Here is a 16,816-nt window from a genome sequence, read left to right on the forward strand (position 1 = left end):
ACACAGCTAGTGTGGCCAATCGTAGTGTTTTGTAGTTGAAAATGTGTATCTGCTCTGCACTCCACCTCAACCTTACTAACTGCCCACATGTTGGAACTGGACTGAATGTGAAGGCATGCATCAGCCTAATCTCCTACCTACTCCATGACCTGTCAATCAAGTTCACTCATATCCAGGTACAGTACATGGCTAAGGTGCTCCCCTCCGAGTACAATGGGAAAAAGCATGCCACATCCTTAATCCATTGAAGCCAAGCTACCAACAACCCATTGGTCAAGTCAACTAGGCCATCATATCTCCCTCACTATATGGCCTCAACACGTTCCCACCAAGTTGGATTTTTCTGCCATGATGTAGGCCTAGATATTTTGTGGTTTTGCCAAAAATTAGTTTTGGCCTAACTGTCTATAATTGCTATACCAAAAGCAAACTCTGAGTACAGAGATAAACTTAGTATCTAACCTGCTCAGCTCCACGATACAGTGTCGTGATCCAAGTATTGAAACAGGACTTCCAAACTGTAGCCCAATCGGATTAATCTAACTTACTAAATCTATGACTTAACTTGTGCTCTGTTCTATATCCACTTATTCCCACCCTCTTTAAAAATATCTCGCTGCAATTTTGCTATAACCTGTTCTTGCTCCTACACTAAAATCTCCATATGTCCTCTGGGCAAGGTTAACATGGTAAATAATTTCTTACTTCTAGTCCCTTATGCATTAAAATTGCTTCTCTTCATTCACTCTTTACGCCAGGTCACCCTCGGCTCATAGAACAGTATAAATGGTCAGCCTCGGACGTTGTCATGTCCCTTGCCATTGCCTCTCATGAGTGACGAACAAAACCTTTTAGTGTAAATTTTAAGTCCTGGGTAAAAAAAATTTTTTAATTTTTTGGGGCGAAACATGTTATTTTTACACCTAAAGTAGAAAGTAAAGCTTTTAGTATTAGTGTTAGTAGTGTCATTTAGTCCTTGTTATAAGAATTATTTCCAATAGCCCTTTTGTACATAGATAGTTTTGAAATATCTTTCCCCAAATGATAAAATAATTTAGATAAGTCTTGTCTGTCTTTTATGATTTATTACACTGCTCACATATACCAGTAGAACGTTTGATGTTAAAACCAGTTCTTTTCATTTTCATGGTCAATGTTCAAAATAAATAATGAATATACAAAAGAATTTTGATTCATGGGATTAAAGATTCACATAGGCTTATGGCGAGACCTATTCAGGCTTATGCTTCCTCTTGGCTAAATACGAATTTTTATACTGGCTATTCATCGGCTTATAGACAACCACCAGTGATAATTTTAATAACTGTTGGACAAAGCTGTCCATGGAAATTGTTATGTGTTGGATTAGACTAAATAGAAGGTAGGTTCTTATTTAATATTATTTTATGAAAAATGGTAGAATATAGTATATATTAATTATACCTGATGTGTGATATAATGATAAATTTTTTTCATCCTTTCTTATCCAAGAGCACTTTTATGCTTACACAGCGGGAGGTGATTGAATAATGAAAATGTCTACAGGTTGCTCTTTTTGTTGGTTTTATACAATTTAATGATTTACTAAAGTATGTTAAAGTCATTGAATAATACTTCGCTTGCGTGGAATTATTTTGAACCTCGGTATAGTTATTGTTGTTTTGGGAATATGTCATTCTTGCCCTCAATGATATCCCCGTGGTTATAGCAGTGGTGGTGAGTAGGTTTCAAAGTATGACTGAATCCAGTATCGCTTCTCGGCCTTTTGGCTAAGATCAAAGTGTAGTATCTGTTCTTATCAGCTTAATATCTGATACGATCCCCATGTGGGATCTACGATATTAAACTGATTTTTGGGTCTTGGCGAAGTGCTAGGGGCTTGCTCCACCTTTGCCGCGGATCGGCCCGGTATTGCAGTACCTCCGGGATCGGTCCACTCCCCCAGGGGAGAAATAAATATCATCATAATTTAAACAAGTTAAAATGGCTATAGCTCTCTCTCTCTCTCTCTCTCTCTCTCTCTCTCTCTCTCTCTCTCTCTCTCTCTCTCTCTCTCTGATCTTATTGTTCCTCTTATTATTACTTCGACCTTCTGCAAATTTTGTAAACTTTCGTGTTGCTGTTCCAATTCTCTCTCTCTCTCTCTCTCTCTCTCTCTCTCTCTCTCTGCCACTCCCATGATAATAGGCCCTTCCCCCAACACCAAGGATCACCCCTGCAATACCGAAATGAGGAATACAATAGGAGACCACCCCATAGGCAGTCGACAAATAGAGCCAATTATAGAGGTCACTCAGCTCAGCCTTATGACTACCATGACAACTGTTGTATGTGGGCCATAAGCCCCTCAGTTTGAGGCATAGCCTCCTCAATTTTCTCGTAACACTCAAAAATAAACTACGGGAGAAAGGAAACGACCTCCTCGTTTTCTCTTTATTCCTCTCTACTCTCTACTACAGATTCAAACAAGAGCTTGGGGGAGCACGCAGGTCCCATGGTTCCTTTTTGTAGAAAACTTCACATAAAAAAAAATAGATAACATTGTGATACAGACAAGACAAATCCATTTAACCAGCAAATCATAAATTTCTCACTTTTATTCTCTTTAAAGCTTCCCCAAAGGTAAAAAAAATACAAATATGTGACGAAAACGGGAGAGGGGAAGTCCCGGCTCCCATCCACTCGGGAAATTAATACAGTTTTCACAATATAATCACAATTCACATGGATTACTCTTTATAATTGTAATGACCCAATCATAATAACATATCAACCTTTCAAATAAACATATTTTTCAATAAATCAACTATTTCGATAATGTCAACAAACCTGGGTGCGTTCTCATTGGACAAACACTACACTTACCAGCGTAAACGAACGTTGGGTGCGTTTTCATAGGACAAACAAACCAACATTTAACATCCTCCCCACCATAGGAGTGTCTCAACACTCCTATCATCATCAGAGCCTTCCAAGGCTATCTTATTACCTTAATCTACAAGTCAAGTTTAATAGGAACCTTAATAGGTCTTCCCTTTCGGGACTTACCAACATTAGACACTAAGGGTGATTCTACAGGCTCCTGTCTAAGATTCTCAAGTCTCTCCTCCTGGGAATTACTACCCATTTCACCCTTCAAATCTGTTATTTCTAGATTATACAAATTTTGCACAGGTCTGGATATAAATCCACGTTTGGTTTTAACCTCAACACTTCTAACAACCCCATCTTTTCCAGGATACAACTTTGTAATAACTCCAAGAGGCCACCTTAACCTTGGCAACCGTTCATCCTTTACTAGTACAACAGAACACTCTTTAAGGTTACAATTTGGCTTGAACCCCTTCACCATACAAGGCAGGTTTCTAAGATACTCAGTCTGCCATATTCTCCAAAATTTGTCTAACTGACCCAGACGCACAGCTTCTCTTACACACAAATCCTTTGAGGATACACCACAGTCTGGATCATCTACTAACTCTAACTGAAAACCTGCAGAACGGCCAATTAGGAAATGGGAAGGGGTAAGAGGATTTGCGATATCAGGTTCCTCACCTACAAATGTCAAGGGTCTAGAATTAATACAAGCTTCCACCTCATTAAGTGTAGTCTCTAATTCACTCTTGGACAAAGAATTAGTGCCCAATGTTTTCCTCAGTGCAACTTTCACAGATCTAATGAGGCGTTCCCACCAGCCTCCCCACCAAGGAGCATTAGGTACAATAAACTTCCATTGGGGCGTCAACGAGCCATAATGTTCTCTTAACAGGTTGGAGACACTCACAAAGGTTCTAGCATTGTCAGAGTAGAACACTGTTGGAACACCCCGTCTAGCTACAAACCGTCTAATGGCCAAATTACAATCAACAACCGAAAGAGACTCGGTGAGCTCTAAATGAACAGCTCGAATGACAGCACAGGTAAAAAGAAGTATATACAAGTTCTTGGATGGAAAATCAATACAAAATAAAGGACCAGCAAAATCCAGACCTGTAACCGTGAATGGAGGAGCCGACTTAACTCTCAACTCGGGAAGTGGCCCCACAGGCTGGGAACAAGCAGAGGCATCACAACGCCGACAAACCACACATTCTCGACAAACCTTCTTTGCAATCTGACGAAGGCGAATGATCCAGTAACTGTTTCGTAAAGTGGATACAAGTGTAGCAACACCAGCATGCTTGAGCAACCTATGCTGGAAACGAACTAACAGTAAAGCAATGTGGGTACCAGGAATTATTATAGGGTGCTTACTCTCAAAACTCAAGTCTGCATTCTCTAAGCGCCCTTTTATTCTCAGTAGCCCATCCTCATCTAGGTAAGGATCAAGTTTAATCAAGGAAGAACCCCTTGGGAGGGGGAGAGATCTACTCAGAGCATTTACTTCCTTTGCAAAGGCCTCTCGTTGCACAAAGTACAGCAGTTGTACCTTAGCCTTCGTCAATTCTCCATAGGTTAAAGGTCCACTTAATTTGCGGGACGAAGGTCTGCAATTCCCAATAAATCTCAGTACCCAACCTACTACATTAAGGGCCTTTGTAAAGGAACTCCATCGGGTGAATTCAAATAAGGGCGGCTCATTTTCAACTGCAACACAAACTGTGTCAGTATCACATATCTCTTCTGAAGGAATGTCCGCCCCCCTGCCTTCCTGATGAGGGAGCGGGGAGGAACAGAGCCAAGGAGGACCCTTCAGCCAAATATCAGACTGCAAAAGCTGCTCAGCAAAAACACCTCGAGATACAAGATCCGCTGGGTTGTCCTTGCCTGGACAATGCTGCCAACATGAAGGAGGTGTCAAATGTTGAATCTCAACAACCCTGTTAGCCACAAAGGTTTTCCATCTATTGGGGTCCCCCTTTATCCAAGCTAGGGCTACTGTGGAATCCGTCCAACATTGAACAGAAACCTCTTTACCCAGCTGCAAGGCGGACGTCACAAACACAACGAGTCTAGCACATAACAGGGCTCCGAGTAATTCAAGCCTAGGAAGGGAAACCCTTTTTATAGGGGCTACCTTGCCTCTTGCAACAACCAGCGATACCTTGAATTTATCCCCCTCAGGCACTCTCACATAAACACAAGCACCATAACCCTTTTCTGAAGCATCACTAAATGCATGGAATTGAACATTAGGAATTTCCTTAAAGGGTGACTCAGAAAACAAGTACCGATCTACTCTAAATGACTCAAGCACAGAAAATCCTACAACCCATAATTTAACTCTGCCTTGCATAGCCTCGGGTAATAGCTCATCCCAATCTAAACTTAATCTCCAGATTTCTTGAAACAGTATTTTTGCATGCATAACAAATGGACATATGAGCCCCAAGGGATCAAAACACCGAGCTATGAGGCTTAACACATTTCTTTTTGTACAAACAATATCTCCAAAGGGGTCCAGGTTCTCAACCTTAAAGGTAAAACAGTCAGGGGAGGATACCCAGTGGAGGCCTAGAACCTTGACACTCTCTTCACTAGAACCTTCAGTTATAGTTAAAGTCTTACAATTAGAAGTACACTTTGACAATGACATACCAGCCTCCTGCAGGATACCATAGGCTTCTTCAAATCTTAAACTTGCTTCTGCGGGACTATCAGCCCCAGATAGCCAATCGTCTACATACAGATTCTCATACAGTTCAGAAACCACCTCTGTGAGAGGGTATTTCTTTAAATGAAATTTTAAGGTGGCATTTAATAAAAATGGACTACTCTTATTACCAAAGGGCATTCTTATAAATCTGAAATGTTTAACATTGTTCCCCTCTTTCAACAAAAACCTATGAACATCACGGTCCTCCCTTCTTACCTTTATTTGAAGAAAAGCCTTTGTAATATCAGCTGTTAAGGCCACCCTCCACCTTTTAAATCTTAACAACACCTCAACTAAATCAGGGTTGAGTGAAGGACCACTTTCTAAACAATCATTCAGAGATACTCCATTACTGCCACGTGCAGATCCATCAAAAACAGGCCTCACCTTGGTGGTTAGGCTCCCTTCCCGTACCACAGGCCGATGAGGCAAATAAAATATAGGATACCCACCTTCCCGTTGATGGGAAGGAATTTCTTCAATAATACCCTCCTTTTCATACTCATTAAACACCTTAAAATACTGTTCCTGCAGACAGGGGTTTTTACCTAACCTATTATAGAGACCTTCCAATCTTCTCAAAGCATGATGTTCATTATTAATCAAATCTAATTTCATATTCTCAGATTTCCATGGTAGGGCCACTTCATAGCGACCATCTTTAAAACTTACCAAATTCTCAAATTGAACCAAGACTGGGTCAGGGTTCATCACCTCAGAATATAGTTCGTTGGGTTTTATGCCAACAGACTCTAGATCCCAAAATTGACTCAAACTACACTCTTGTACATTCTCAATTGCTAACAATTGTACACTTACACCAATATTACCTTCAGACCTATTAAAGGATCCGGACAAAATCCAACCAAAAATTGTCTCCTGGGCCACAAGCCCTTCATGATACATAACCTGGTTGGGGATCATCATCTTCCAATATAAATCAAGGCCTATCAACATATCAATATGTAAATTTCGATGGGATCCATACTCATCGATCAACTTAAGGTGAGAAAAAGGTTCTAAACACTTAGGGTCCACTTTGGACCTAGATAATGGAGGACAAATTACATCAATCTCAGCAACCTTAAAACTATATTTGTGATCATTTGCCCCTACACTCATTATTTCATAAATACTACACAAATCTGCCTTAGAGGCTTTCCCTCCACCAAAGGCAGAAAATGATAAATACTCAGAAGTCAGCCACTTAGGCTTGACCCGCTTGACCAGTTCCCTTGAAATGTAAGACCGATCTGACCCCGTATCAAACATTACAGTAGCAAATGTGATACCCTGATGGCCTACTACCCTGACTTGGGCCGTCTGCAATACACAACACCTTGAATTAACCTTGTTTTTCACCTCACAAGGTGCTACCCCCACATGGGTCACAGAATTTGACCCCTCTTGCACTCCCTCTACTTCAGGGTTAATTTCACTAGCTGTTACGGAGAGTTTCGTTTCAGATCTCCGACATACAAGGGAGTTGTGATTCCCAGTCTTGCACTTTGAACACTTAGCCCAACAGGCCTTGGCATAATGGCTTTTAGATAAACACTTAAAACCCAAACGCCGATTACGCACGGCTTCTTCTCTTTCTGCAAGGGGGAGCTTAGTTATACCTAAACACCTTTCACTGGGATGCAGCTTTCCACAGAATGCGCAAAACGTCTTCGAACCACTTTCTTCTGATGAAGTTTGAAGGGCAGAGGCTGAACTGGGAGTGTGCTTTTTAGTCCGTCGTTCTACACTGGGTTCCTCGGATTTTCCAAGGCTTAGTCTCTTGATAGCCTCTGCCCTTTCTCTGCCTTCCACTTCTCGTTGCAAGAACTTCAGCAATCCGTCGAGATCTCCTCTTTTCCGTCCACTACGCGACCAGTCCAACCTTATGTCATGAGGTAATAGAGCAAGGATCATAGGCACCAAGATCCGCCCGTACTGTTCACCTCCAACTCCAAGGGCCTCCAAACTGCGCACATGGCCTACTAACTCATCCTGTAATTTCCGCAAAGAGGACGTGTGAATTTCAGTCCTTGCGCTCCTAGATGAGCTAAGTTGCATTAGGGTTTGAAGGTGAGCTGATATAATGTTTTCTGGATCGCCATACCTTTCTTCTAACAACTCACAGGCTATCTTGTAATTAGCTGTTGTTTGGGTGAGGCCCTGTAGTACACCCCTAGCCTCACCCTCTAAAACAGATTGAAGATACATAAATTTGGAAACAAGAGGCATAGGCTGATCGTCCACAAGTGCCATAAATTGGTCCCAAAACGGCCGCCACTCTGTTATTTTCCCGCCAAATTTCACTAGCTGGAGTTTAGGCAATTGCACACTAAAACCCTCATTACCGACTTCACTGCCTGAATTAATATCTTCACTGGACCTATTAGCAACCAAGTTTTTGTCCTTGCCCAGCCTCTCTAAGGTAGCTGCTGCTTCAGTACGGATTTTTCTTACCTCTTGCAGAAAATGGTGGTCTTCTAGTATTCTTCTCTGTAGCTCGTCAACATCCTCTATAGAATTCTGGTCTCGCTGAATTATTTCTTCCCAGTCGGCCTTCTTATTATCGTAGTCTTTTACGAGACTTGTAATTTCATGCCAGGTCGGATTACCGGCCATGGCTCTGGTCAAATCTTCTGAGGCACAACGCAGCCATATTGTTGCCTTCTCTCTCTGCAGCACTGCTCTCCTAAGTTGATTTATGTCGTTGGGGAATCCAGTAAATTCAGCCTCGCTCTCATCTGATTCCCTGGTCTGGGCACCATGTTGTATGTGGGCCATAAGCCCCTCAGTTTGAGGCATAGCCTCCTCAATTTTCTCGTAACACTCAAAAATAAACTACGGGAGAAAGGAAACGACCTCCTCGTTTTCTCTTTATTCCTCTCTACTCTCTACTACAGATTCAAACAAGAGCTTGGGGGAGCACGCAGGTCCCATGGTTCCTTTTTGTAGAAAACTTCACATAAAAAAAAATAGATAACATTGTGATACAGACAAGACAAATCCATTTAACCAGCAAATCATAAATTTCTCACTTTTATTCTCTTTAAAGCTTCCCCAAAGGTAAAAAAAATACAAATATGTGACGAAAACGGGAGAGGGGAAGTCCCGGCTCCCATCCACTCGGGAAATTAATACAGTTTTCACAATATAATCACAATTCACATGGATTACTCTTTATAATTGTAATGACCCAGTCATAATAACATATCAACCTTTCAAATAAACATATTTTTCAATAAATCAACTATTTCGATAATGTCAACAAACCTGGGTGCGTTCTCATTGGACAAACACTACACTTACCAGCGTAAACGAACGTTGGGTGCGTTTTCATAGGACAAACAAACCAACATTTAACAACAACTACTGGTCACGAGCGGATACGTGGGAATATGACTTCCCGCCTCTTCCATCAAGAGGCAGTTATCACACAAGAAGTGCTCGTCCCGGACATTGGTACTGGGATAGCTAATCATGTGACTCCAAAAATCGATCTTTTGTGTATAGAATATTTGAATGTACAGTCTCTCCTTAGTAAGATATGTGAAATTGAATTAATGCTCTTAAACAGAAATATTGATGTATTATGTTTAACTGAGACTTGGTTAACCCCGAATGTTGTCGATTCACTCATTGATTTTCCTAATTATACAATATATAGATGTGACAAAGGAAGAGGTGGAGGTTGTTGTATTTATGTAAAAAATAATCTTTCTGTTAATATTTGTAATCTTAATGTTCAAAGAGTAGAGGGGGTAGAAGAGGTTTGGCTCTCTGTACAATCTCGTAAGCTACCTTCTGTTATCATTGGTTGCTTGTATAGACAACCGCATGCTTCAAATGATACTTTTAACTATATTTTGGAATGTCTGAGAATGATTTCTCTAAAGAATAAATCAATATATGTAATAGGTGATCTAAATGATGATTTGATGTTAGGTTCAGCAAAGATACATAATATTTTAAGAGTCACCAAATTAAATCAAATGATTAATAAACCTACAAGAGTTAGCCCCATCTCATCCACACTACTATAGTCAAACCATTCTGTCGTGGCCGCTGAGAAGAGCTCATTTCCAAAAGGTATCGTGTTCGAGTGTAAACATTTAGTTCATTTTCCCTTGAAGGAATCACTCTTTAGAGACAAGTCAAAAACCTTTGAAAACAATGATAAAGCCAGATTAAGAGATTAGGCACCCCATTTTCCTCACCCTTTCTTTACAACTGTACTAAATCGTCTAAATAAAATCATCTTTGCAATACTTCCTTGGTTATTGTATTTCTTCTGTTACACTACAATATATATATATATATATATATATATATATATATATATATATATATATATATATATATATATATATATATACTGTATATATTAAAAACGGACATCAAAGTATAAACAATGCTTATAATGACCCTGGAAGGGGTTTCTTTTATGGAGATATTTCACATCATTTAAATATGCTGCCTTTGTCAGATACCTATTTTTCATAACCGATATCTCCAAACTTATGGTGGTCGGGTCACATCTGTCAATCAATGGTCATCCAGCTTATAAGATTAGGATTTCTTAAAGGAAGAGACTGTTTAATCTTTGTTGTATCTTTTTCCCACCCACTCTCTCTCTCTCTCTCTCTCTCTCTCTCTCTCTCTCTCTCTCTCTCTCTCTCTCTCTCTCTCTCTCTCTTTCTCTCTCTCTCTCTTTCAGGAACATTTGGGGCTTTAGAAGTACGGATACATGCTTTGGTGACATCAGTAAAAGGGTCGCGGTTCATGTTCTTTTTTGTAAAATACTTGTACACACTGTGTACTATTTCCCTGGCATTGGGACGGAAAACACGGTTTGAAGATGTTTCCATGGTTTATGTTTGCTAGATAATTCAGTCACTGTCTCAAACGGTACATTTTATACCTCAAGATCAACCATTCAAGGGATTAAATATGGCTCGCTGATATTGGCTACATAAATTTACCCCTGAGACCTCAAGGACAGATCAATTGGATTTCAAACTTACCTTCTGCCCGAGTCATATTAAGAAGGTAGGATAAAAATGGCATATGTCCTGGGATTATGATTTTTGGGGAAATGCACTTGGTTCCAATTATCCTTATAGAAATGAATACCTTACACTTAAAAATATGCCGAAAAACCGGTAAAAATCCAGTAATAAATGTTGCCAGGCATTTACCGTCTTATAAACGGGAATATGGACGTCAAATGGTGATATTATGATCATCAACCCGTAATAAGATAACAGGGTAGGATAAAAATTACTCTCCAATATTTTAATGAATTTCGGGCAAGTACAGTATATTTTTACGGATAATGTCCGATTAAAATTACGCTTATTTAACAGTGTACCTAATGAAATATATACTGTATGCTCGACAAGAATAACTGAGAGAGAGAGAGAGAGAGAGAGAGAGAGAGAGAGAGAGAGAGAGAGAGAGAGAGAGAGAGAGAGAGAGAGAGAGAGAGAGAGCAGATTTAATCTTGGCTTAATCCAGTGAGATTAGTGAAAAGGGTAAGGATGCACCCTGGGCATACCCTGGGGAATGTCATCTGTCATTAACGGCTAGCATTATTCTCTAACCGCAGTGTTAATTTTTCCTTAAAGTGGTCGAAATATTTTGACATGGGTACGCTGTACAGGGGAACAGAAATCGTCTCAGCGGCCACGACAGAATGGTTTTACTTTTTTTTTTTTTTATAGACGTGTTAATAACAAACAAGCAGGAAAGTGTCATTAAAATTGAGGTAAATCCAAGTATTGTAGCTGACCATGAACATATTTCATTTATCATAGATATTAAGAAGCCAAAGCGTAAACCAGTCACGGTAACCTCTAGGTGTTTAAAATATTATTCTGCAGATTTTTTGTGCAATACATTGCTAAACCAGAAAATAATTTTAGATACAATCATACATACTGATGACACAGATATTCAAACAGGAATTTTCAATAAAGTATATAATAGTGCCTTAGATAAATGTGCCCCAATAACCACGAAGGAAATAAGGAGACCCAGTGCACCTTGGATAGACAATGATCTCAAAAACAGTATGATTGAAAGGGACAAAATGCAAGAAAGGATTAAACAGAATAGACATGATGAAAATCTGAACAATTCGTATAAGGAAATGAAAAAACTCATTAATTCGAAAATGCGTACTGCCAAAGCTTATTATAACAAAGACAAGATCAAGAAAAGTAAATCTCGCAGAGAAACATGGAAAATTATGAATAATATTGTATCTACTAAAACAAATAAAAAGATTGAATACGACAACCCAAAAGCTAGAGCAGATCAATTTAACCAATACTTTGCTAATGTAGGAAAAATAACTTATGATAAAACGCAGGAAATTCTACAAAAGTACGAAAATGAAGATATTAGAAACACTCAAAATAATTTTGGCAATAATATAAGATTGTTTAGACCGCAACCAGTTACAGTAGAAACAATAATATTAACAGTTAAGATTTTGAATAATAGTAATGCTTACGGAACGGATGGTATTCCTACTAGTTTTCTAAAAGATTCCCTTACAGTTATTGCATATTATATCACGATTATCATAAATACATCGATTGTAACTGGGAAATATCCTCCTATTTGGAAACAACCCCTCGTGATCGTGTTTTTTCACCCCAATAACGGCTACTCTACCTGCAAAGTTTTGGATTTTTTTGAGCTTTTTCCATGTGAATATCATTAGTTGATCCCCATATCTTAATACAGTAGTTTATTACACTCAAGACCAGACTTTCCACTATCAGAGCTCGAGTAGTATCATCAAAGTAATCTTTTACTCTACTTAGATACATTAGAATGCCACTAACTTTTCTACTCAGCTCGTCAATGTGAGTACTGAATGTCATGTACCTGTCCATGTATAGACCTAGATTTTTTTCATGTTGAGAGAGAGAGAGAGAGAGAGAGAGAGAGAGAGAGAGAGAGAGAGAGAGAGAGAGAGAGAGAGAGAGAGAGAGAGAGAGAGAGAGAGTAAAAAAAGTCAGTCAAAAACCTTTAATCCATTATAAAATGGTTATTCTATTACATAACAATATAAATTATTTACATATAATTCACAATAATTGGATTGTAAAAATTTAGGATATATATAATGTACATTCAAGTAAAATTTTAAAAATATTGCTAAAGTTTCTTTTTGAATAAATCAGAACTAACATTTGTACATTTTCATATTTCCAGAAGTAGTTTATTCCAGCAAGCTGGGCCCCTTACTGCCATTGAGAGTGAACCCAAATCAGTTCGATAGCTGTCTACATATAGATTTTCATTCTGTCTGGTTAATGCATTCCTACAATTACCAACTGTAGGAAATGTGTATAGCCAGTTGGGATATTCTTTTCTCAAACTTTTGAAAACAAAAACACAAACATCGTACATACACTTTTCTTTTAATTTTATCCACTTTAATTGCTGGAGGGTTGGGGTGATGTGATCGTGTTTTTTTTTTTCACCCCAATAACGGCTACTCTACCTGCAAAGTTTTGGATTTTTTGAGCTTTTTCCATGTGCATATCATTAGTTGACCCCCATATCTTAATACAGTAGTTTATTACACTCAAGACCAGACTTTCCACAATCAAAGCTCGAGTAGTATCATCAAAGTAATCTTTTACTCTACTTAAATACATTAGAATGCCACTAACTTTTCTACTCAGCTCGTCAATGTGAGTACTGAATATCATGTACCTGTCCATGTGTAGACCTAGATTTTTCACATGTTGACTTATCTTTACTTCATCACCATCGCATTTTATTATAATGTCATTTGGAATTTTGCTAATATACTGTGAGCTACCCACAAACATGCACTGTGTTTTAGTGGCTATTAATAATAGCCCTTTTCTTAGAAAATATTTCTTAATTTTGAGCAATATTAGTTCAGCCCGTTTTATCAAGCCATCTAAATTTTCTATTTGATCAGCCAAAAGAACTTGGGTGTCATCAGCGTATTGAATTAGCAAGCAGTTTTCTATGTATTTAATCATGTCATTAACGTAGACTAAAAACAGAATTGGACCTAGGACAGATCCCTGTGGGACTCCAAATTCAACCTTTTCAATGCAAGAATTTACGTCTCCTAATCTAACTACCTGACTTCTTTCCTTCAAGTAATCCTGAAACCAGAACGTATAAATCTATATGTAGACAGCTATCGAACGGATTTGGGTTCACGTACAATGGCAATAAGGGGCCCAGCTTGCTGGAACAAACTACCTCTGGAAATAAGAAAATGTATAAATGTTAGTTGTGATTTATTCAAAAAGAAACTTAAGCAATATTTTTTAGATTTTACTTGAATGAATATACATCCTAGATTTTTACAATCCAATTATTGTGAATTTTATGTAAATAATTTATATTGTTATGTAACAGAATAACCATTATATAATGGAATAAAGGTTTCTGACTTTGACTTTGACTTTGACTCTCTCTCTCTCTCTCTCAACCACAGATCGGCGTTAATGACCTTAGATGTCAGGATGCCAGAAAACCTCAAGTCAATCAATCTTAACGAGAGAAGGCCTTGTCGAAGTCATCGTGCTTCAACAGGAAATATTGCTTTCCTATTTGAAGCATTGTGACTGGCAAGAGGGCTCTCAAACTTGGCGAAATTGATCCCCCAGTTCGAATCTAAATCTCTCTCTCTCTCTCTCTCTCTCTCTCTCTCTCTCTCTCTCTCTCTCTCTCTCTCTCTCTCTCTCTCTCTCTCTCTCTCTCTCTCTCTCATCTCTCTCATCTTATTCTTTCTCTTAATATTACTTCGACCTTCTAGTAATTTTATGAACTTTGTTTCGTGTTGCTGTCCCAACTCTATGAGAAAAAATTCTCTTATTTTATATATATATATATATATATATATATATATATATATATATATATATATATATATATATATATATATATATAGATATATTTATATTTTTTTAATGGCAAATGTGTTTCAACATCCTTTATTGCCGCTGGTGTGGATGTTTCTAAATCCGTTATTGCTGCATTCTTCGATGAATGGGAGGTGTCACGGTTGTGAGGTATTTACATTCAAAACTATATATGAGAGTATTGGATGAACTCAGCCATCCCGAAGATGGTTTAAACCTCTTTGGTAGAACTGTTCTCTAAGTGTTGAATCTTCGGAATCCAGGATGATCTAATGCTTAGGGTAGGACTCTCAGCTTTTTGCTGGAAGCCCATCATTACAGATGATGGGGAGTATGATTCCATAGTTTCTTGGTCTCAGTCTTAACAGGCAGGTTCAGCTTACACCTGTGCCTCTATATCAGTTTTGCTTCTATCCTTCGTGTAGGGTATGGAGTGGACCATCTGGGAAGTATACTCTCATTGTGCAGATAGTGGAGAGTGCAAATTTTCTTAAGCAGGTAAATCAAACTCATTACCTTTCCAATCTCAACCCTGTCTTATAGATTTTTCATGCAACGGCCCCCATCCCTTGGATACGCTGACTTTCCCCCGGCACTGTTGACGACCTCTGGGAATTCATTTAAAGAATATTCTGTTGACGACTTAGGAACTAAAAAGTACCATTCTTTGAATATTCGAAAATAAGGATAATTTGGGCAACACAGGTAAATTGAAAATCGTGCATGTTACCCAAGTTCCATTAGAAGCAATTATGATGTGCTACATAAGATATTTGAATGCCACGGATTAGTAAAAGAAATTAGAACGAAACTTCAAAATAATAAAGAGGATTCTTGGTTATCATTTAATAGTCATGATGAAGCATTCAATGCAAGCTGTAACATTATGAATATTAAAGTAGATAATATGAATATTAAGGGTGCTCTTTGTGATGGGTTACCTAAAGATCTGGATGTCTTCAGACCAGCAGACTGGATTAATAACAATGCAGAGATAGTTATACCATCCCAAAGAAAGGCGAAACTACCAATCTGGCTTGTTACTCAATTTACAGGAGGTACAGAAAATTATTTTAAGTTCTGCAATTTTTTTCAGAGGAAGGTAGGAACGATCGCACCTAGAGATGTATCTCGATTTGGGAAGAAACGTTGCTTGATAAAGGCCAAGCCATACACACAGTCTGTTATATTATCCAATTTAAAGACAGACAATGATGATATAAAATTGAACATCAAACCCCATTTAAACTTTAGCTATGGAAGGGGAGTGGTTTTCAATAGAGACCTATATGAATTTACAGAAAAGGAGATATTGGATATGTGTCCATTAACAGTGTGGAAAGTACATAAAGTACCTGGAACATCAATGATTAACCTTACTATCTAGAATACTTATGTACCTTTCCACATTAAAGTTCAACCTTTTAAGCAGAAGCCACTGCAATGATTTGATTGCTTTAAATTTAGGCATCTTTCCAAAGGTTGTAAGAATGATAAAATTTGTAATACTTGCTCCAATCTTTACCATGGATTGCTTGCTTGCTTGCTTGTGAGATTGCCCAGCCCTTCTTGCTGGACACGGGCTCTTGCGTTGGCAGCCCATCAGTGGGTTTTAGATAGGTTAATGGATATTTATTTGAGGATTAAAAAGAGGGATATTTATTTGAGGATCATCATGAAGGTCTTGGAGGATACTTCAGTATTTAGGAGCTAAAACACAGACAGCAACCCCAAGTGGTCTGCTTCTTCCCGGACAACAGCCTAGAGCTAGGTGGGGCCATTGGCAATATGCCACGGTCCCACGGGTTTTCAGGCTGCTCTGCTCCTAGAGCTTGTCCTGAGAGGGAGTTCCTGCAGGCAGAGACCTAGTCAATTTCTCTTATAAAATTAACCCGTATATGCTGTTGGGAGGCAGGCTGCTGGGGTGCCACTGAAAAAGCATCCTGTATCAGCCGATGGTAAGGGCCTTGTTGTCCGGCTGCAACTCTCTCACCAACTAGGGTCCAGGCTCCTTTGGAACCATGAGCAGAAGTAAAAGACAGAGATTCTGTCAGTAGTAGAGAAAGTGTTACAGTAGCAAGTCCCATGGGAGTCGAAGGTCATGGGAAGGAGGAGATAGGTGTTTGAGTAGTAGGCAGAATATTGGGGGGCATAAATTATCCCTGGAGGTCGGATCAGCAGGAGAGAAAGTGGCATAGCAGTGAGTCCCATGGAAGTCAGAGGTTGTTGCATGTGGGCCATTAGCCCCTCAGTTTGAGGCATAGCCTCCTCAATTTTCTCGTAATACTCAAAATTA

The 16,816-nt window shown here is 38.8% G+C and overlaps 1 protein-coding gene and 1 non-coding gene across 2 annotated transcripts in view; both read left to right on the forward strand.

The window, feature by feature from the left end:
- LOC137623343 (uncharacterized) overlaps positions 1-16,816 on the forward strand; it is a 1,305,328-nt gene that overhangs the window by 187,867 nt on the left and 1,100,645 nt on the right.
- On the forward strand, positions 1,750-1,942 carry LOC137623904 (U2 spliceosomal RNA). The gene has a single exon (XR_011040666.1). It is a non-coding gene; the product is annotated as a U2 spliceosomal RNA (small nuclear RNA).

The sequence above is a fragment of the Palaemon carinicauda genome, chromosome 30 (assembly GCF_036898095.1).
Source record: "Palaemon carinicauda isolate YSFRI2023 chromosome 30, ASM3689809v2, whole genome shotgun sequence".
NCBI lineage: Eukaryota > Metazoa > Arthropoda > Malacostraca > Decapoda > Palaemonidae > Palaemon > Palaemon carinicauda.